Below are 24,471 nucleotides of genomic sequence, written 5' to 3'. Positions count from 1 at the left end.
CTGTTGTTTTGAAAACTTGTCTGCAAGTGTTTATGTAAAAGGAGTGTCTGCTAATCACCTTTAATTGTTAGTACTGGCATTTATACCTGGGCAGAGGACTGAACACTGTGCTTCCTCTGTTTAAAGCCGTTGGAAGAAATAAATAGTAGTAGGTGCAGAAAACATTTTTGCAATTTCAGATGTTTCTCTATAAATAAAAAATACTACCATAGACATTGGAAAGTATGTATAAGATTTCCATTAAAATATATGCGCTTTTAATTTTTTAAGACAAGATATTAAAATAAATCAGAAAAAAACCTTTAAAATTAATTTTAAAAATAAAATTGTTCTTTTGGACAGAGAATAGAAAATTTTATGGGTGGTTGATAAGAGAAAGAAAGAGAGAAAGAGAGGAAGAAAGGAAGGGAGGAAGAAAGGAAGAAAGAGAGAAAGGGAGAAAGGGAGAAAGAGAGAAAAGGAGAAAGGGAGAAAGAAAAATAAATAAATAAATAAGGAAAGAAGGAAAGAAAGGAAAGAAAGGAAAGAAAGGAAAGGAAAGGAAGGAAGGAAGAAGGAAGGAAGAAAGGAAGAAAGAAAGAAAGGAAGAAAGGGAAGGAAGAAAGAAAGAAAGAAAGAAGAAAGAAAGAAAGAAAGAAAGAAAGAAAGAAAGAAAGAAAGAAAGAAAGAAAGAAAGAAAGAAAGAAAGAAAGAAAGAAAGAAAGAAAGAAAGAAAGAAAGAAAGAAAGAAAGAAAGAAAGAAAGAAAGAAAGAAAGAAAGAAAGAAAGAAAGAAAGAAAGAAAGAAAGAAAGAAAGAAAGAAAGAAAGAAAGAAAGAAAGAAAGAAAGAAAGAAAGAGAAAGAAAGAGAGAGAGAAAGAAAGAGAGAAAGAAGGAGCAGAAAGAGCAGAAAGTACAATACTTTTCTATGAGGAATACATTTAGAAAACATGTCCACAATAATCTGAAATCACCAATGTAAGTGTGTAGAAGTAAATAATACTGTTCAAGCTCATGTATGGGATTTTAAATGTATGCAGTATATAAAGAGTACAGTTCACTTATACCATCACTAATATTTTTTTTGAAAAAAAAACAGTTGTTCAGAGAATAATATAAAATTATGTATAATTTAATAGCTTTGATGTTCAGTGACACAAAAGGAGGAAACATATTGGGTTGGTGTATTGTCACTTTGGCTGAAGCTTTGGCAAAAAGCTTTGCTCTAGCAAATGCTTTTAATAAATTACTGGCATTATTATAGTGAAGTGAAAACAATGTTCATGCTTTTGTCCCTGTTCATCCACCTTACAATACAGAAGCTGTAATTTTTTTCTTCTTGTGTTGGGGTAGTTTTCCCTATAGAGGAACTCTAAATCTTTGCTGTCCCATAAATATGTGAACATAAACAGTGATTTACTGCAATTTAGCTCCTATTTTGGCAGAGGAGGTTTATAGTGCTGAGAAAACTCATTAATCTAATTCACAGCTCATAGTATAAACATAACCTTTACAATATATAACAGCAGAAATTATGCGTGGTTGTGATTTACTGTTTGTGTTTTGGAAGGAGAAAGAAGTGCAAACTTGTTTTGCCACTTCCAGTTTTAATACTCATTGATTAAATTGAAGAATTAATATGAAAGTGCTATAAATAACAATATGTGTATTTACTTTTGATATGTTTTTTTTAATATAAAATTTTAAAATTCAGAAGCTGTGAGAACAATGTATTATGAGTTAGACAATCAAATTCAAAAAGCATATTACAAACAGAATTGCTATTAACCTGATCATTTATTATGACAGTAAATCTACTTAAAAGGTAGATTTCGGAAGTTGTCTCTCTTTTGAGTATCTAAATAACAGAGTAGAGTAAGAGATTAAGTAACCATGTTGTAGTATTAAATTGCTCTTTAGGTCTTACATACTTAAGTATGCATATTTTATTTGGATTCATATTCTCACTGAAGTGGAAAACTTCAATTTTGACTCAAGAGTGGCTGTTAATATAATAATTGTAATATATTCATCTCATGTAATGCTGTTATAAGTTTACCTATGCTTCTACTGAATTTTAAGAGAAACCTGTGATGCTTGAAAAATAGGCATATTTTTTGTTTATCAAAAGAACAAAAGAACTTTCAAATTTTGCTGTTTCTCTCTTCACTCACTGTGCAGAAAATTGTGAATATCTAAAGAGATTACACCTCAGTGTTTTATATACATTCTGGTATTTCTTAATGTGTTTCTCATACTTTAACTTTCTATAATATCTGTACTGAGTACATTGCAAAATGTATGAAAGTGATGACATTGGAATTTTGCATGGTTAAGTGTATTTAGTTGAAGTCGTCTCAATATGTTACATTTATATATAGGAACATTAAAAACATGTAATCAAAAACCTTTGACCAATCCGATCATAGTTCTCTTATAGAGCCATGTTGCCTGTATAGGACACTACTTTTAAGAGATTTAATGGAAGTGAATCTTACATATTTATGTTTTTTAAAATAATGTTGATATACTGATCAATTATTCCTTGTAAGAATATGAAAATAATTTAATTTACTATTCAGGAATGATGAGAACATTAGGAAACATTACAGTGATAAACTATATTGCAAAATATTACTTTCTTATACTGCAATTGAACCTTTGATTTAAATTAACAAAATTTATGATAAAAATTCCTATTGGAAAAATCTTATTATTGAAACTTTTAATTCATAACCTCTATAATTCCTCCAAATTGTAATAAAATATTGGTGACCAGAAACTTTTTTACAAAGAGTGTTTATTACTTTTAGTTCATCTTTCATCTGAGCCGTACCACCTTTGGCACTTGTGACCGAAATTTACCTCTACAGATCATACCTTATTTACATTACATTAAGAGGATATAGGGAGAAAAATGATATAACTTTATATATTTCTGCAAAGTTTTTCCTTTTTTATATGGTGACAGTTCCTGGACAATAACTCATAATAATGAATTTAAAAGTTTCTACGACTACAGTGCATATTCCGGCAATGTGCTTGTAATACGCTATTTGAATTTAAAATACGCATATTAATTTACAAAATTAGTGGGTGCTAATTACTCAACTTTCCTTCCAACTTGTGAAAGGAAGAAATACATGAGAGCCATTTCTCCCACAGTTGATAAGAAGAAAATACAATGGTATCTCTAGTGACATTAAAAAAGAAAATACATATTCTTTAAGAATTAATTACTGAAGAAGGAAAAGAAAATCAAGAGTTATAAAACATTTTAATAAAATATTTAGTGACTTAGTCATTTAAAATACTGAGTTTTTACCCTCCTACATGTTTTACTCTCCCACACATGTTTATGTGTACTAAGTAATACATTATTCCAAGAGTTAAACAGAAAATGTTTGGATGACTCTAGGTGAAGCTTCTATGGAATGTGAGAACACTAAAGCCTTTGCAAACATTGATGTGTCCTAAGTAATGGGGTAATTTAACCTGAAATTCAGTAGAATTTGGCAGATAATTTCCCTAGAACATGGTTTAATTTTCAGTATTAGACCTTATGAGTGGAACGCATAAACGGTTTTCCTTGTATTTTTATTTTTTTACAATGTATTTAACCATCATGTACAGATGATTAAAGTAAGCATTTTAGAATATAGAGATGGATGTTTTCAGCTATAAAGTATTCTGTAACCTGTTTGTTGGACTAACATTTTTCTGTTTCTTCAAGCAATAGCAGAAAAGTCTGTTATCAATTCTGGAGAAAAAATATATTGAGTTTTGATAGATTCAAGTAATAGAGAGCAGTTGATCTAATTGCAGAACTGTGAGTCGTATCAGTGAAATGCTTGGCAATGTTGATTTTGAAGATTTAAAACATAAGTGCCATATACTGACCCTAAATTGTATAATCAATAATAATGTATGAACAATGATGTAGTAATATTGAGAGTTCTGTTATGGAATTACAATACCCTAAGTGAAGCAGTCTAGCTAATAAGAAAATATTTTCTTAAATACTAAATCTACTGAGTGAACAATCAGAACTGAACACTGGCACATTTCAGAGAAGGGCTTTGTGTAAGGCAAGCCATTCTCAATCTAAAAAGCCCAAGGATGTATTTAAATTTTGTAATATCCATAAATAAACCCATGTAGTGTTATATAAATCTACAAGTACATTTCCCTAATACCTAAAATTCAAAAGAAGACAATTCACTTTCCATTTTGGTAAATCAGGCTTAGTCATTCAAACCTAAAGATAAATTATTATGATCAGACGGAAGACATTTGTATGACAGGGTTGTTTCCTGTCTAGACTAAATTTAATCATAGCAAGTAGGATTTCATGTAATTCTACCCAGATCTATTCCCATCACTCACTAATTCTCCCATCATTCGTTAATTCATTAGTGAAAGTACTCAAGATGAAGGAAATTTAGAACGTGTATTTCAGTAGTATATATCAATATTATATGTATCATTGTCACATTACCCTACTGGCTACAAAAATAATTTTTCAGAATTAAAAATATACTGATGTCCTACTATGGGGTATTTTTAATTGTGCTTTCTGATATCTTTTGAAAAGAATATTTGACAATTGTTTTATTACTATGTATCAGGCTTCACAGAAGTGGGTGAGACAGTTTGTGAGGTCAGATACATGGTAAGGTAATGTCTGAAATCAGTCTTCTAGTTAATTCTTTATACAAATGTCCCTGGTGGGATAAGAATGCTTAAGTAATAAAATGGAGATCAAATTGTTGAAGAATAAAAATACAATTATAGTCATCTTTTTAAAGGGAACAAATTTTGAAAAAAAAATTCTGTATGTACAAACAATATTATTAACTTCTGCATAGGACATAACTTATTTTCTCATTTCTTTTTTATTAAGTAAGTCCAGATGATTTTCCATGTGACGGTTGGAAAAGTTTTTTTCTAGGTTATTTCCCTGTAAGTAAAGAACACAGTGAACACTCATTTCATATAAAGGATATTGAGTTACTAAACTTTTTAGCATTATACTGATTGACACATAGAATCTGTCCTTGGAAATATTTTGCACTGAAAGCAGCATGGATGTGTGACACTCATGCTATATCCATCCCTTACAAAATTAAAATACTTACTTGAAAGTAATTTTTGATGCACTTGAAAGTTCCATAAAAAAAAAGCATATCACCAGTGTGCATTTTTGTATCACAATATTCATATATCCTAAGAAAGGCATACTGTGGGCTTAATTGAACAGCATCTAGGAGTAATTCTGAGGGATCACCAACTGTGTACTCACAACTCTAGTTGTAGGTGGGAACATCATGTAGGAGTGCAGATTCATTTTTTAAAGGTGCTTAAGTTGCTTCACTAAATAAAGTCTCCAGATCTCTAGCTCTGACTGTTTCATGAGAAATGGATATACCTGAGCCATTATGGCACTTATTTTAGGCCAACATGGACTGGCATTCGGACATTCAGGTTGTTTAATTCATAATCTCATTGAAAGGCTGATAAAAGAATACTGGTTCTGTATGGTTCCATTTCTGTCCTTTCAGTAGCTGAACGCCACTTTTAATGCATTTTTCTTCTACTAAAGATAAATTCTTACATCATCTTTCAAAAATTTCTCTGGAGTGAAGTTAATTTAATGTACTCCTAGACAGATAAACATTAACCTAAACTAGTTGTATAAACATTCCCAAGAAGACCGATAAATACCTCCAAAGGAGTGTTCATCCTACCTGAAGACAGATGCATAAGCCAAAGCAGATGACTGTTCTTGTTTCTTCATCGCTGGTTCACAATCCTGACCTCAAGGTATACGCCAGACTGTTTCAGTGATCCATCCTCTGTATGCTTCAAATTAAGTACTTCAAACCTCCTGAGGTCCCTCATTATTTCCTCATGTTCTTTAAGATCTTTCCCAAGCCACAGTTATATCCTCTTACATTTTTCCAAGAAAATTTAGCAGGAAGAAACATAAAGTTAGGAGCAGAAAACCCTTCTTAATTATTTCTACTTTTTATTAAAGCAACTGGGAATTACAAGCAAGCTGTCATCTTCCCCTCCTTTCATGAATAAGAGATTCAACAGTATTTCAGACTGAACTGAATTCTTTCTTCCTCTTGCCAAATATGCTTTAACTGCGGTGGAAGATTTTGCAAAGGATACATTCAGCTTTGAGACAGGGTCTTCTTCTTATGGCATGCACTGGCACTGAGAAGTTAAAAATCCACCAGAACACTGTATGCCACAGTCAGTGACTGTGGAAGGGGCATTTTAGTCCCATTAGCATTAGACCACTGGTTGGCAATGCACCAGTGAGTCTCAGTCACTCTTCCATAAGATATGAAAGACCTGCCTTGAAAAATTCAGACATTTTAGAATTTACAGGATATGCTTGAGCAGTCACTATTTCCACTTGTCTGGAAGAGTTCACACTGTGTCTATCCCTACACAACACAAACACAGTAAGCTTATTTGTAATACTTGGGAAAGGGTAATGCCATGTAAAGGTTCTTCTGCTGGAAGTAGGAATCTTCATCTTTCCACCTTAAGTCCAAAAGCGGATGAAGCCTTGATCTAGATAAGGGCTTGCAAGGCTGCAAGACGCAAGAACGTGCAACACCTCTGCTTCTGGTAGTTTTTTAGGGGTAGCAATGATGAGGCATACAAACATGAATTGTCTCTGTTACCCTAAATTGCTTCATGCAAAACATTCCTTTCCATAGTGGAGAAGTGCTGGCTGCTTGTAAAAAACCTGCTACTGCTACTACCAGAGAAACATGTTTCCAGACCACACAGCTACATCCCTAGAGTGTAAGAATAACTTCCAAGCTTGACTCCTGCTGCTGTTTCTTGCTTAGTACTGTATCTGTGTCTTTTTTGTTAGAGACCAAGAAACTGTAATGGAAAATAGTGTATCTATCTATCTCCAAGATCCCTGCTGTCACTCTTGAAGAGAAAGTTTGCATTCACCTCCCACTCTTATCAAATTAATTTTGTACTTCAGAAGAAAAGCTGAAGCGCTGTTGGGACATATATAACTAGTTGTTTACTCTTGACATTGCAGTCCTACATATTGTCAATGGTAATACTCTATGCATTGCTTACCACAATATTCCTTCATCTGCCTACCTTGTTCCCTCTCTCATCCATTATCTTTTTTTCTCCTCTTTTCACCCTTGGATAGCTGGTCTCCAAGAAGAGAGAAGCCCACATATCTCATTATTTCACATTTTCCACCTCACAGATGGCAACCCCACCTGCAGATCTGCCCTTTTCATGCCATTACTAACTTCATGCCCTGTTTAAACTCTGTTATGTTTGCAACCAGGTCACCTGCTGAGGGAATGGCTACTTCTGACAAGACCCAATCTCCTATTGAGCAAATGAGCTACAGACACAGAGGCCCAGTTATTATTAAGTGTTAGCATAATTGTAATTATAAGTAGAGTGTTTCATTATAATACAGCTGTTGAGGCTTTAATGCATCCCTGTAATGTGCTTTATTAATAAGCTGTATGGAACTGCTGACTTTACAATTTTCTGGATCACATTTATGATAACAAAAGAGGTTATGAAAATGAATTCACTGCGGGAGCCCTACTGCGTTAGTTACTATGATTCACAAGTTTATTATGGTAATAAAGCAACATGAGACAATAATGTTGGGAACTGAAATACACTAATGATGCTTCATATTGTTCCAAAAACATTATGCAGAAGTGGTAAAAAGTGTTATGACTTGCAGATAGTCAAATGTAGCAGATGTCACACTACTGAATAAAAGCACAGGAGAATTCTGTTAGCCACTGCACCATTTTCCACTTCCTTCCAAGTCTTCCAAAGCAAAGAAACTGTTAAAGTTAGTTGGTTGACTGATTGGGTGATTGGTTGGTCAGTCAGTTGACTTAAAACAATTGGCTTTATCAGATCTTACCAATTTCTAAATTAATATTTTACTGAGGAACTGTACGATCTTATCTTCACTAGATGTATGTAAATTTATTGACACTTGGTAAACAGGTCTCTGGATCAAAGGATGAGTTTTTGAAGGCAGCATTCCTACTAGTCTTTAATGCAGTTTCAAGCTAGCTGTTGGACAGAAAATAAGAACAAGACACATCAGAACAGGGGATGTTTGATTCACGGAGGTGCTATGACCATTACTGATTGGCTTCACCTTGGTCAATGATGACTCCATCCTTGAGTCTCCTGCTGATTACTTTCTCAACGCTACAGAAAGCTTCTAGCTGTTTCTTGCAGAAGCCACCCCTACAGCTCCCCCCAGAACCCAGCCATGCAAAACCACAACATTCTACTCCTCATCTCTGTTATTCACATATTTAAGAATCATTATTAAATTCCTCATGCCAACAGAAATTCCCCACAATTATTACACTACACAGCTATGTTCAGTCTGTTCTTACCATTCTCTCTTCCAGTTATTGTCCTTACCTCAAATTCCTCAAGCCCCACATTAGACACCAAAAAGGAGTGTGGTGGTTCAGCCCCAACCAGTGGCTGAGCACCACACACTGCTTACTCACTCCCAAAGGAAAAACAGACAGAGCCTCCATGGGTTAGGATAAGGGCAGTTTACTGACAAAAATCACTGTGAAAGGAGAACAATAACAGCCCACGGTAAATTTCACTCACTCCCAGTGATAACAGTGTACTTCAAGACATGAGGACCAAGCTGTTGCCCTAGTCGCGCTCAGACTGCCCTGGAGACATCCAGGAGTGCCCCTTCCCAACCAGCCCCTTTTATGGGGAAATGATGTCAGGTGATGTGGAAAACAGTTGGGGCTAACTCAGCTCACCTGTGCCGACTGCTTGTGGAGGCTAACTCTGGCCTGGCCAGAACTAGGACAATGATGGAAGAATCCACTGTTCTAGATAAACTTTTTTTATGTGACATTATGACATACTCTGTTTGAGTCACCCTACACCAGGTTCCAACAAGATTTACTCCAGTTGATTTGGGATTACTCACAAATGGGTGGCGTTATTTAGATATGAAGTTTGATTGATATTTTTCAATCTTTTTTAATCTTAATTAATGAATTGCAAACAAGACACTGCCAAGGATATCACCTTACCCTAATTTCCCATGCTGCTTAATAGGTAACTGCAGCTGTGAATTTTGCTTTCAGCATTTTCAAATAGTTTACTTGAAGACAAAATATCTTTACAGGGTGCCATTCTTAAAGGCTGTGGACTTAGTATGTGATACTTATCATTAGGTTCTCTTGTGCCCAGTAGTATAGAACTATGCACATATATCCACATGCATTTATATAGAAATATAGTCTTCATATTTAAAAATACAGTTTTTTCATAAATACATTACATATGTTAATTTTAGTGCTGTAGGCCTCTATACAGTATGCAGAGAAATGGTAGTAAATTACTCTTGCATCAAAGCTGTGGCTCTCATAAAGTATGTCATATTGGTGAAGACTGAAGAGTACAATATACATTAGAAGTGTGATAAAAATTATTGCAATCATGGAGAACATCTGATTTAAAGAGAGATTAAACTAATGAATGGCAAAGTTATAAAAATATGTCTATCAGAACACAAGAACAGCAAAGACATTTAATGAAATTAAAGATAGCATATTAAAAATATATTTCTCATAAACTGTATGTAACACATTGTTATAGAAATTCTGCAAGGCCAAGAAAATAAGAGAAATCAAAATGAGTATTTACCTGAAGATCATGGTAGATGTAGAATCTGGTCTTCCTGAAAACATTTAAAATACAAGGAGAAACTTAGGGGACTGCTTAACACAGTAAATACTTAAATTCCTTAAGCATCTACTTGAGAATTTTGTTTTCGTTATTCTGAAAATGACTGGTGGTCTTAATTTTGTTTGCCAACATGTGCTTGAAATGTGATTTCTGCTGAGGTGGGCAATTTTTTGTCCAATTGTGAATTTTAAATTCAAAATACATTTAGGTGGCCCTTAGGAAAAAAAAAAGGGGGGAGGTGTGGGGGGAGGTTCTGAGGGAAAATTTGAAATTGGCAGTCTTTTTTGCACTCAGCTGTGTGTACTAGTAAGCAAGGTCACTCCTGTGGTTTGTGGTCTTGTGGTGCTTGCATGCAGGGCTTTGCAGTGGCCTGAAGTTAATTAGAAAGAAGTAATACTACATGAAATTGTGGTTTAAGTAACTGTCCTTTGCCTTTATGGAAATGACTAAGTCCTGCTGCAGCAATCTCCTTGAGTGAATCCTCAAACTAGTAGATTATTAAGCAAAACATTCTTTTCTCCACTCATTTAGTGAAGAGGATTAGGTGGACTGAGTTACAAGAAGCTTGAGATAGCAATTTCCTATGATTTCCTCTAGAAGAAAGAGCTAGGTACTTGAGCTAATTAACTGAGGGTTTTTTTGAAAGACCTCATTTTCAAGGAAAATAGGCAGGCACCTTATCTGGATGGACTGTAGGTATTTTTCTTGTCTTTAAAGGAGTCCCTCTTTAATGCAAACTTCATGTTAGACTGAAATGTCTTCATGGGGGGACAAGTACCTAACACTTTGGTGATATAATTGTTAAAGTGCATACCTAACACAGGATGCTGTGGAAGAATATTCTGTCTTAGTTTAATCCCAGTCGGTAACTAAGCACCACACAGCTGCTCGTTTACCCGCTTCTCACCATCCTGTCCCAGAATGAGATGAGGAGAATGGAAAAAAACCTACAAGGTGAGATAAAGACAGTTTGATAGGATAACAAAGGAATCATAGGATCATAGAATCTTAGGGGTTGGAAGGGACCTCGGGAGATCATCAGGTCCAACCCCTCCTGCCAAAGCAGCTCCCTAGCTCATATTGCACAGATAGGCGTCCAGATGGGTCTTGAATATCTCCAGAGATGGAGACTCCACCACCTCCCTGGGCAGCCTGTCCCAGGGCTCTGTCACCCTCACTGTGAAAAAGTTCTTCTGCATGTTGGTGCAGAACTTCCTGTGCTCCAACCTGCAGCCATTGCCCCTTGTCCTGTCTCCACAGACCACTGAAAAGGGGCTGGCCATTTCCCCCTGCATCCCATACTTCAGATATTTATAAATATTAATAAGGCCCCCCCTTAGTCTTCTTTTCTCAAGGCTGAAGATTAACAATAACAACAATAAATATAATAACAACTAATGTTGCAGAAATGCAATTGCAATTCACACGTGAAAGGAAAATAAAACAACCCAATGCCCAGCCTTTTTCTGAGCAGCAATCCTTCCTTCTGGGTAACTACCCCATCCAGAGCACAATGCTATGTGGCATGGAATATCCCTTTGGCCATTCTGAGTCAGCTGTACTGGTTGTGCTTTCCCAGATTCTTGTGCACCTGCTGGGCATGAGGAGCTGAACAGTGCTTGACTTGGTGTAGACACTACAACTACCCATCAACAACAAGAAACAGCAGTGTGTTATTAACATTATCCTTTAAACCCAAAACACAGCACTATACCAGCTACTAGAAAGAAAATTAACTCTGTTTCAACTGAAAACAGGACACATCACTGAAAGTTGTAAGATGCAAATTCAAACTGCTGATCAGCTAGAAATCTGTTGTGACTCAAGGTACCCCACCATTCTTAGACAATTCACTTCTCAGTGATTATCAAGCTATGCACAGCACCAAAAAGAAGTTGAAATGAGAGCTGCAAAGGACCATAATGATGAAAAATTTCACTATACTTAAAAGTGTTTAGAAATGTGGAAGATTTTAACTTCACTTGAAATGTGTAACAAATGCATGACAGCAGAAAAGGAGACATTTAGAAGCAGTCTTATTTCTAAAGCAGCTATTTCTGAAGCATTACCTGATTTTAATACTGCTCAGTTAATTCAAGCAGAGGAGGCTAACTACATAACTATTATAGAAATGAGAATTACTGCACTTCATGTAAAATAGATGGAAAGATGCTTTTAATAGAGTTTATTAAAATAAAAGCAGAGAGAAATTTGTAATGCATCTATGGATAAGATCTTATCTTCTGATTTGTGAGAGTACTTGTAATTTCTTATTATGAGATAGAAATAAAAATAACAAAGCTAAAATCAAACCAAAACAAAGCATAAAGAAACTTGGGTGAAAACAAAATACAGAAGGATATAGGAAATTCAAAAGCTGGAGTCTATCCAAAACTGCACAGCAGAGAACCCAGTCAACACAGCAACTGGGAGAAGACAGAGGAAATGATCATGACCATGAGAAATTGCAAGTGTCAGAACATCATGTGCACCATTGAAAAAATAGATAAAGTACCACTGGTTCAGAAGAATTATTTATAAGATGTTCTAGCAATGAAGGAATGGCAGAAAAGTACACAGGAGCTGCACTAATTTAAATTGATACAAAAGACACTGTGATGCCAGAAATAACACTAGTACTGTTAAAGACCTAAGTGTGTTAAATAAATATATCTGCAGATATAAAGTTGCAAATTTTAATATTTTAATAACATGGTCACTCACTTCAATGTAAAGGAAAAAGTAAAACACCACCACCACTGAGTATGCAGACAGCACAGATGAAGATTCTGGGAAAGTTCACCATGTAAAAAGTAGATTTTTTTTAAAAAATCTTGATATCAGATATTGAAGAGAAAATGTGTAATAACTTCATACACTTTATTGTTACTGAACCATTGGAAAAATGCAAAATTGACAAGAAATGAAGAAGAAAACAATTTGCTTCTGCTTACTGATAGGCTCAAAGAAGCAAATACCTAGAAAAGTAACTTTTTCATTTAGCTATGAAGAGAAGTATTTATTGAGACATGGCTGAGGCCAGGTGTTTTCTAATTTGATTCAGCGTTCAGGACCTGGCATGTGACCATAGAAAACTAGAGCTCGTGTTTATGTACCTTATACAGTTTCTTGTAAAGTGTAATTTCCTTTGACTGCTCTATGATGTTCAGCACTTGCTGTATATCACTGGGAAATGGAACAGATTTATTTTATTGCATAGAGACAGGTAATTTCTGCACAATTTTTTTTTTTTTTTTTTCTGAGAAATTGCAGTAAAAGTGTGGCCAGAGACACCAGGCAGTCTAGAGAAAGCCATAGCTTCCGGGCTAAAAAAATTAAACTTTTGTTATTGGAAATACACCTAGGAAGAAATGACAGTGGAAAAGAAGATGACAGAAAACCTTTTGATTCCCAGCACACCTATCATAGCAGGGAAGAAAGGATACTTAATGGTAAAAATAAACACTGGAATTCAATGGCTATATGAACAGCCCCAGAGTGCTACTGTGCAAAATTGTCAAATAAAGCTGAGATACAAATTCTATCAAAGAATTTAAAGAATTGAAATGTTTTGTATTTATTCCTTTTTTAATGTTTTTATAGTATTGCATAGCATTGCATAATTGTTCAAAAAGCTTACTGAACCTTAGCCCTTTAGAACTCTCACGGCAAGCAGAAAACTAAGGAGATGTGTAAGCTGTAATATAGAGCTGTAATGCAAGCTCCATGGTGGCAGGTAGGCTGCTTGGGACTTTTTTACAATGTAACTGACTTTCTCCTCTGACTGCATTGCAGCCATTGCTTAACTTATTCATACTTACACATGAATGTTAAAAAACAATGTTTCATCATAGTCGGTTCTAAGTGTCATAGATTGCTTAAGTAATTGTGTTTTATTGTGTTCAAGTAAAGAAGATAAATATGTTCTCCGTTTTAGGTATGGAAAGCTTCACTTCAGTTCTAGAGGGAAATAGGTAGCTAAAACTCACCATAAGCTGCATAATGCTAATTTTTGAGATCTATTCCTGCATTTTGAATTGTGTTGACAAATGTCTTCCATGCATAGATTTCTACCTTAAATATATGGATCTAATAGATTCTGGACTTACAGTTCCAATTTCCAGAACAGTTAAAAAAAAACCCAACAAAACAAAACAAAACAAAACAAAACAAAACAACCACCAAAACCCCACCAAAACCAAATAAAACCCCCAGAACAAAGCAACCGCCCCCCCCCAGGTGACTATTAACCTTTAAGAAGCAACTAGAAACAGTAATTTCATTATTTTTCATGATTTTTAGTCATAGGCACATAAAAACACACATAAGTACCTCTTAAAATACCATTTTTGGTCTTTATTTAAACTCAGTTTTAAGGTAAATTGTATATTTTAAATTCTTTTTCATATAACCTTTACATGTCTTGTTGTCTGAAATAAATACAACATGTTCATTAGTTCCAAGCCAAGGTATTATCTTAGGCAGAAATAATCACATGTACAAATAGAGTCAAAATAAAATCTAGATACTTCTGAACATGTTTATCTCCTGCTGCACTGAAGTGTATAATGTGCTGTCACTCAAGACCTTTTAGGGAGCTATGTGCTTAGTATGTATGGCTTGCAATGTAATCCATTACTCTTGTAGAACACAGCAGAACCTCTGCTGGAACATGAGGTGGAATTTATCTCACCTCACTTTATAATCCTCAGTGTAGCACCATTGTCTAAGTTGAACAGTGTAGAAAATATTTTTAAAGGGAAATTTTGTTTCTAAACAGGTCAAATAAAAATCAACCTGAAATAGCTGTTTCTCTCCAATTTGCGGAATATAGTAAAATGGATTATTTTTCTGAGTCCAGAATGAATTGTCTAAGTAAATTCTCAGTAGAAAAAAGAAGAGTTTTTCAGTAAAGACTGGGCTGAACTAGAGAAAATCTGAAGGAGAATGATCCCAGCTCTAGAAAACATCCACCAGGAAAAGGAGATCTGGAGATCTTTCAATCATTTGTCATTTTTGACATTAAAAGCCCAGCCAAGATCAGAATTAATGGAACTACTACATGACTGCTGTAGGACTTTATTGATTTTGGATTTTTGGTTGGTTTTGTTTTGGTTTCTTTTCTTAAAAGAAGGTCCTCAGATACACATGACAGTGTCAGGCATTTAAGAAACTGATTTCACATTCCTACATGATTTTGGGTCACAGATGTTTGTAAAGGAAGTTTTTTTTAAAAAAAATAAATTGTGATGGATTAGTAGTTAATATTTATGCCTAAAAGGGTGTTGTGAAAGAACACAACTGAGCTAACGTATACCAGCTGGACCATATTTACATATGTTCTCCTGATGTTCATATTGGTTATTGACAACCAAAGCTCATATGGTAAGTGAGACTTTGGTTTTTGCAATTTCCAAACAACATAATTATTTTTAAGGATAAATAAATGCCATTGGGAAGTTTACAAAGGTTTATTTTTAAAGATATTTGGGATTCAAACAGTCTTAAATTTTAAAAGTTCATGACTAAATCATATTTTTATGTGAAAACGGTAGATCCAGGATGTATAAGGAAGCTTAGCAAAGTCTCTGTCGGTCAGTGCTTAACTAGCTGCCTGAAAAGAAGGAGTAAGTTGTGCACAGGCTGTGTGAGTGATGAACTGTCTTCTGACTGGCAAAAAAGAAGAAATACTGAGACTGCCTGAGTTTTTCATTATAGCCAAAGGCACGATGAGGAGCAAAACCTCTATTATCTCAGAAACTTCTGGATAAATCTGCTGAAGCTAAATTGCCGAGGGTAATAAAATAAATAAATAACTCCCTTCCCCCAAAATGCTCCCATGTCCAGTGTACTCTTTGAAGAGGGATTTAGATGTCTGATTCCTGCTTTATTGCTTTATGTATCAGACCTCTGACTTCTGAGTTATGCGAGTGTCACTTATGGTATCCTACCATGTGCTGAGCTTCTTATATGGGAACAGTAATAGTGTGAATAATCAACCCCAACATTCTGTTGCGATGACTAGACAAAACGTTATATATCTGCAACTCTGTTTACATAACCGCCTTTGATACTTTAAAAGGAAATATATTAATATATTATTGTTGTTTAGTTGTAAAAGAAAGTGGAAAATAGTGAAAACTAACAGGAAAAAATTCAACTGTTTGTATATTTAAATGCCATGGCATGATTTTTCTAGCACCAGGAAGTATCTATATATTTCAGATAACAGCCTTTACAGAAAATGTCTTTCTTCTGTATGTAAAAAGTCAAAACAATTACTTTCATAATAGATGACTTTTATGTTTGATTAAGAACAACAAGAAAATCACTTTCTAAGTCATCTCAGTTCAAAATTCTTGTCAGAAAAGCCCTTCAGTGGAAGCATTTAGAGGTATGCTGCCTAAAAATAAATTATCAAACTGCTTTCCCAAGTTTGTGTATCAAAGACATAGCTAAACTTCTTCCATTTGAAGAAAATAGAGTATGAAAATACTTCATCATAACAGAGAATAACAGAAATCAGTAATTATTTTTTTTGTCATATAATTGCCTGTTTTCAAAATAAAGCTTTTAATTTCATAAGTACTTATTCTGTAGTAGGTGATTGTACAGGTAGTAGAAATATATATATACATATGCTTTACTTCTGATCTCCAAAATCAGGAACTATTACTATATTTTGGAGAGCAGCTTCTTTACATAAACAACAATTCAGAAAGAAAAGTGTCTGACTCTCAGTGGTATTTATGTACAATTTAGAAATTGCACACAATTCAGCCAAGATGAAACTGCTGCCCAATTAAGAACATTCTCTGTGTGTTACAGATTTAAATGCAAAAGCTAATAAGGCTGAGTACAGAAACACTGGAGGTGTAGTAATCCCCAGTGCAAGTGCCAGTTCATTCACTGCTGTTCACCATGTTATGTTCATGTGACATGCTGTAGCATGTGAAGTCTTATTAATTCTTCTCTCTCAAAAATGACTCCAAAGACTGTAGTTTTGCTAGGTTGCTTGACTATTTTGTACATCATGCTAATCTCTGAAAAAGGTTACTAGAAGGTTAATAGAAGGAAGGGCACTCTTGGTTTCTCTTTGTGACCAGTATTAACAAATCCCCAAGCCTCTTCTGCTTATGCAAATAAAGTATTAAAGAAGTGCCATGGAGTAGTCTTAGGATTTAGCTGACTTGAAGCATCTGGAAAACTTTGATCTACTCAGATTTCTGCGAATCACATGCATTGCCTTTGTTTTGTTTGGCAAATATCTTTTAGAGCACCAGCTGGTTCCCAGAAGTACCTTTTCAGGCCTTACGGACATGTGATTTTATTTATCATCTCAGTCAATAGTATTGAAATTTCATAGTGAGAGGAACCAGGTCAATAATTATCGCAGTTCTTTGAGGCTCTTTGTTAATTGCCACAATCAAAACCACAAATAGACAGATTAAATGTTTGACTAGTCACTCTCATCTAAGTATCAATATGGTTTTAAAAAGGACAGTGGTATAGTATCTGGAACTTTTGATCCTCAAAAGACAATCTCTTCAAGACTGGATCTTCAATTAATTCTGCCCTATATTATAAGCATATTCACTGGGTTTAGTTTAAGGTTGTTTTCAGTTGGCTGAGTAGATGTGAAGAGAGAATAAGGGGCTGTACTACATTTTGCTCTTCTGTCACAAGACTTCTTCCTAGGATGTATTTGTTAACTACCTCAAAGAATTTGAGGAGAGGCAAGGGTTCATGATTGCAACTTTACTGCTCATTTTCAGAGCACTCACAGCACTTGTTTATAAAACGCTGGTATATAGAGGAAATAAGACACACATTTCTCTTTCATGTATCACTCTCTCTTTGCCTTTATGTCTTCTAAACACTCCTTTATTGCCTCTAATTTAGAATGTAATAGACCTATCTTTTAAAATGTATTTGCATATAAATGGTAACATGGATATAGAACTTTTTTTCAAGAATCAGACTTAGATCATTAATCAAAAATAACAATACACATGTGATTTTATTTATGCCATTAAATATTCATTAGATTGTAACAGTTTATTGCTATTACTTAGCCAAATTAGATTCAAATGGATGACCAAGGGGTCACTGTCTTCAAACCCCATAATAGTCCTTTCAAGCATCCATTCCCATAGGAGTACTTCAAACTGAGCTTTAGTTTGTTATTGCAATAAGGTAATTTAAAGTTCTAGAGAGCTAACCAGTGGAAAGGCCTGTACTAACCTCTTGGCAGTTTTAGAGACCATGAGCTGAGAATATTCTACAGCAGAGCTCTGATGAATTTCTCCCTGTGCCCCATTTTTGTTTCATTTAGCATAAAAAATGTAAAACTATTGAATATCTGGCTCTGAGACAAAATAATTTTCAACACTTTGCAATTTACTTTGTACCTTTATATTTGCCTGCAAAAAAAAATACTCTTGATTTAGATCCTGCTTTAACTTTTATATTTCAATCGTAATGTCTCCATTATTACTACAAGGGCAAGTACACTGAAACTTTAATTTTGGTCAAGGCCTTGAGCTACATCAAAGGAAGGTTGAAAAACTCGTATTTTCTGTCTCTCCACCAGTGCAATGAATAACTGTCTGTCTTAATTAGCACTTTTTTTTTTTTTTTTTAAAGTTGAACTAGCACAGCTACAGAAGCTATCTCAACCTCATGGCAAAAATACAAAATCAGAGCATTGCGAATTTTGGAGTGACTACTCTATTGGCCCATAACATATTCTCTAACATTAACCAGGCCAAGTGTCACACAACAAAGGCTCAAGCTTTTCTGATTTCTACCTGCCTTTTACACTCTTTAGCCACCTTTGAGACTTAGAGCTCACTTCGGAGGAGAGCGCTTGGCTGTCAGAAGTATCTTCCTCATGAATTAGAAGCTATTCAAGACCTGGATGTTGAATATTCTGAGATCATCTCAAGCTGCCTCAATTGGTCTCCAGAGGGCTGTTAGTTTTAAAGATATCAGTGTCATAATGCTTGACTTGATCTTGGGAGGCACAGTGAGGTCAGCACACCAGAGCAACGGCATGAGTCATTATTGAAATTATGCCTACATGACTGCTATGGTTTTAATGTCCCATATTTTGCCAATGTACAGTGATTATCAGCTGCACAAAATTCCATGTACATAAAAAATAACTATTTAATAAGCAGTGCAGCTGCTAATTTTTAAAGAAGTGATGTTTAGAGGTACTAAGATTATGAAGATGTTGCAACACATAACAGCACATAACAGATAAAACTATAAGGGTGGGAAATTAGGTCATGTAGACATTGAGGATGGGAAATGAGATATGCAGTCTTAACTTGTTCTATAGTCTATGCTATGTAGGTGATTTTTTCATACATGCATCATATCTGAGTCTCTTAGTAATATGTTGTGATGGGTTGACCACATATGCCCCTCCATAACCAATACATTACTCCCCCTCCTCAGCTGGACAGGGGAAGATATAATGAAAGGCTCAGAGGTTGAGATAAGATCATTCAGCAATTACTGTCAAGGGAAAACCAGACTGAACTTAGAAAAATTAATCACATCTCAATCAAAAGAGAGTAAATAAAACCAAATCTTTAAAACTTGCCCCTTGGACACTCCTTCCTTTGTCCTGGGTTCAATTTTACTCCCAAATTCTCTACCTCCTCCTCAAAACCAGCACAGACAGATGGGGAGTCAGGGTTGCAGTCAGTTCATCCTGCATTGTCTCTGATTCTCCTTCCTCCTTAATGATTTCAGGTACAGCAAAAAAAGCAAATTAAACATTAGCATTATTAATTTTATATTGCTATGGCTGAGATGAGATGTGATGGACAGAACAGAATAGTGAAGTGTATACTGTTTAAACCAAAAAAGATAGTTGAACAAGTGTTTTGGCTGTGTGAGTAGCCAGTTAAATACGGTGTACTCTAGCAGGCACTTTAGATACTGCATTGAAAAACCTTAATATGGATTTACAGCACTTGAAAGATGAAGCCTGATCCATATAAAAGAAAGAAAATAATAGATATGAATAGCACTTTGGCAGTTCAAGACAATTTGAAGATGACAAACATTATTTGCATTTTTTTTAAAAAGAAACTTATTTGTAAGAAAAAATAGCTGGAGAGATAAATTTAATACTGAAGAATTTTTTCAAGACCATTTAATCTGTATTAATGTGACTGCATGATGCTATCAAGGCCAGTGAGACCTATGATAACATGCTGAGTAAATGCTGTTTGTAAAACTTGCAACTACCTGGGGCCAGCATTAATTATAGCAAGCAGTTTAACTCCAAAAAAGATAACAATCAATCGGTGAAGCTGGAATGAAAGCCACACTGGCACTTTTCAATTCATATTAGAAAAACAGAATTTGTCTTCCTAGAACTGGCTACTGACTGTATGCTTCTAAAAGATATGATTCTCTCTCTATTTCTAAAATGCTAAACAACGTCCTGAATCATTTATGAAGGGTTATTCATAGGAATAACCTCTACCCTTGTAATCCCCAGCCCGAGGAATGAGATACAGTCTTTGCAAGGTGTATTACTACAATTCAGATTCAACTGTGCTACAACTGTTACTGTAGTTACACTTCGATAATGTACTAACCAGTTGTTTGACTGATTGAGGGTAAGATAAGAGGTGAGATAACTTGTTTTGCATTTGAACATTGTCTGTGTGCACATGCTGAAAGACTAAGGCAGGACACATCACTTGAAAGGGATAACACAAAAAAATTTGGGATGATGGCTAACATGCTCTCTGCAGGTTTTTTAATTAGTAGTGAAGAGCCTTCAACTATCAGAGACCTCAGTCAGTATAAGCAGTTATAATTACACAAGGTAACTATTTACCAAAGAGCAAGGATATTTTGAAATATAGACCATTGCATTATTTCTTCTACATGTTTTAGAAGCTGATATGACTATAATGGCTATTTTTATAGGGGAGTGGTGCAGACTTGCCAACACATGCTACTCCTTAAAGGCATTTTTTTGCGCTAAATGAATAGTGTTCTGATGAAGGGTCAAAGCACAAGTGTGATACAAAGATACTTTTTCAGGTGAAATGAAATATTTTATTTATTGCTGGTTTAGGTACTTGTTTATATCTGATCTCTAACATGTCTTTTTATTGCAGATCTTATCTAGAATTGAAATTGCCATTTCCATGATTTTGAGCTGCTGAAAGTCTGTTTAAAGGAGCAGCCAAGTATATGGTGTCTTTTAGCTGATTTAGTATTGGACACTTTCAAACAAAAGAGTTTTGTCTATATTAAACCATGATCTTGCATTTAATAACTGTTACACAAATATACCTTCAGGATTTAGGAAATGAGTCAAGAAGAGTAGAAAGAAATATATGCAAGATATACTCTGACTATATATATGTATATATATTTTAATGACTGGCCTAATTCTAACTTTACATTGGTTTTAAATTGCTCTAAATGTAATGACATCAATCAAGGTATTTTTAATTTACACAAGTATAATTGAGATTTGAGTGACACCCAGATGTGCACCTGTGATTGCTGCTGCACTTGGCTGTCAGTTTTTATTATTTCTCAGCCACATTAAAGCATTGAAGCCACCTGATTTCTGAGACTGTAAAACAGGTCTTTTCTGTTAATACTTCTTTCAGCAGCTGCAGCAGTACAGTGTGACCTGCCTTAATTGAGCAGATAAGAAATTATCCTGAAATCTTGTACTTGCTTTATGTAATAATCGTTAGTTCTGCAAGAAACTCTTTCTTCAGTTCTTGGGCTGTGTTGCAGTCAGGATCAAGGATCAAGGAGTTAGAGTTTAATTACCTTGTACTCCTTTATACAAAGATCACAAAAATATGAAGGATGGAGACAAATAATAGATCACTATTATTTTGTGCTGCTCTTTGTTTAGTTTTAGGAACCAAATATTACAAGCAGAGATATATTCCTGTGAAAAAGTTTTTCTATTAGTTTTGTTAGAATTTTGGACGTTTTGAAATAGAACTGAAAATAGCATAAAATATGACTCAATTTTTAATCTCACTACCCATAAATAGCTTCATCTAACTTTTAGAAAGGATCTGAAAGCTGTCAGATGATAATAAAAAGATACTAAACATAATCTCTGCTTTATATTATTTTTATAAATATTATTCAAACTGCTGGCTCTTGATGGGTTCGAGTTTAATCATCATGTGAAAATAGTTATTGGCACTTCTAAACAAAGATTACTTGCCATATGTCATTCTAGTTTAGAAACAGATAATCTAGGATGTGCAATCTCCCTTTATTTCAATAGATGGTGAATCCAAACTGATCTTCCACATATCATTTCTTCAAATGCATTCTGCTTTCAGACTGTCTCTGCACTTCTTGGTGTTAACTGATGAGAGATATGGGTAGACTATATGTTCTAGGCTTTTGTAACATATCATCATCATCACTGGATATTGATATAAAATTATGAAGCAAAATATATGCAGAACTGTTTGCCATTCTCAAGCGTGTAAGAATATCTTTTGTTTGCTGAGAACCATGATTTTATTTTGTTATGTCCTCTGTTTATCAGTCCTACCATTGCACAACAGTTGGTAAAGAATGGCATCACAGTTCTCAAATGTCTTTCATGTAGTTCCTGTTGTATGAACGTATTAAGCTTCAGAGGGATAACTTATCATGCATCACACTTAACTGAGTATTCTAACATATTATATCCTTTCTGCAGAGGTGTTACTGTGATTATTTCAAGCATAAGACAAAGAACAATTTGTCTTCCTTGTTGAAATTAAACATTACTTCACAGATACCTATTTCCAAACACACTGAACTTTTCTTCAATTAGCCCAGGCTGAATAGTCTCTGATAACCTTACTGTGAAATTACAGAAAGAGCAGGCAGATATTCAGCTTGATCTTGAATCTCATCCTTTTTAGTCGTAAAGAAATCCAAACAGCATGCCATTTATCATATCCTAAATTAAACAGCTGGAGAGCTGCTATAATTTTTCAGTGGACTGTGTGTTGTCATTTGCAAGGTTATTCAGAAATCCTTTTGGAAATGAACCACATGTGTTTATGCTGCAACTCTGTTTCCCTACAAAAGCATACGTCCAAATGCTGTTTCCCAGTTGATGTACCATTTATTTACAAGTCATGCAAAAATGTTACTCTCCAAAGTAATTAATCACTATTGCTACTGCTTTCCTGATGTGCAGTGTTTTGTGTCTATTTTAGGGTCAAATCCATCACAGCTTGTATGTATTTTTCCTTAATGTTATGGAATACGCATTATGGTCAGTTTACCATTAAAACAGCCTGAGATCATATTTCTTTGTTAATTTTGTTAATTCAGTGTGTTCATATATTGTTTCATTTTCCTTCTACATCTGTTTACAAACCCAGAAGCACTGTACACATACCAGTAGCTTTAAAGATGGAAAATAATGCAGGATTTCCAATAAAATTCAGAATTTACGTGTGAATTCAGTGGACTGCAATGTGTCTATGCAGCAAATAATAAGTTAGTATCAAACACAAGAAAACCACTGTTGACTTCCCCTGTCCCCCCTAATATTTCCCTTACATTGGAATGAGGAATCAATTGAACATATTTATCAGATATTTAGAAATATTACCCCCAGGAAGGTCAGAAATAAGAGTTTGTTTTAGCTTTTAAATTTTCCTGAGTCCCAATAAACATATTTTTTCCCCAAATTACTTATCTTTCTCTCTCTAGTCTATAATCAGTTTTATTCCTGAATAAGAATTCAAGCCTTATTTGTGTCTCCTTTTCTTTACTCAATGACAAGCATCTGAAAGCTGCACAAGGGAATACTTGGGGCCTGAACAGTCAAGTACAAGTATGTAAGGATTGCTCTAACTGGTTTAAAACTTTTTAAAATTGCAGATATGATAGAAATATTTCAATTAATGCATCGTTGTTCTTATATTTACTGATAGAAACCTTACTTCCAGTATTAGTATCTCCCCACATTTACTTAGTGATCAGTCAGGAGCAGGAGAAATGTAAACAGTAACTGAGAATAGTTTTATATACCAGACTCCTATATAGTCCTCTTTTACTAATTGATCTTGAAGAGTAAAATCAGTAACTAATAACTTAGAAGAAAAAGCATAAGAAAAATTGTGGGTTTTTTATTGGAATAACATAGAATGGTATTTGATAGAAATGTAAATATTGCCACAAGATAGAATGGGTTTATTGCGGATCACAAGCTGAACACACAGGGAAAATTTGTGCTGTTGCAAAAACCTCCCAATATCATATTGTCATCTACAAATAGCAAAATCTGTAAGATAGTTTAAATAACTAATAACATGCCCAGGACCAGCATGTTTTCAACTTGTTATTTTATCTCATTTTAGTTACTACCTGTCTAGAAAGCTATGCACCAGTTGGAGACAAATTCTCAAGGATACAAACCAAGATGTTTCAGAGACATATTTAATTAAACAAAAATTACTTGCATTGTATAATAAGACAGCACTACATTACAACATTTACAATATTTTTACTTCAGGTAAATTTCATAATTACTTTAATGATATTTTTTAATTTTACTTTTATAAATACACAGAGAATTAGCAATGACCTGGAATTACTGGAAAGAAGGCCAAAGAATCTGACTAGGAGAGAGTGATCATCTTAAAAGTGAAGGTACTGGGTCTATGGGATATAGTGTGAGCTTTCACGGCAGTTTAGA

The sequence above is a fragment of the Gallinula chloropus genome (assembly GCF_964237585.1).
Source record: "Gallinula chloropus genome assembly, chromosome: 1".
In the NCBI taxonomy this organism is placed as follows: domain Eukaryota; kingdom Metazoa; phylum Chordata; class Aves; order Gruiformes; family Rallidae; genus Gallinula; species Gallinula chloropus.
This window is presented reverse-complemented; position numbering follows the sequence as displayed.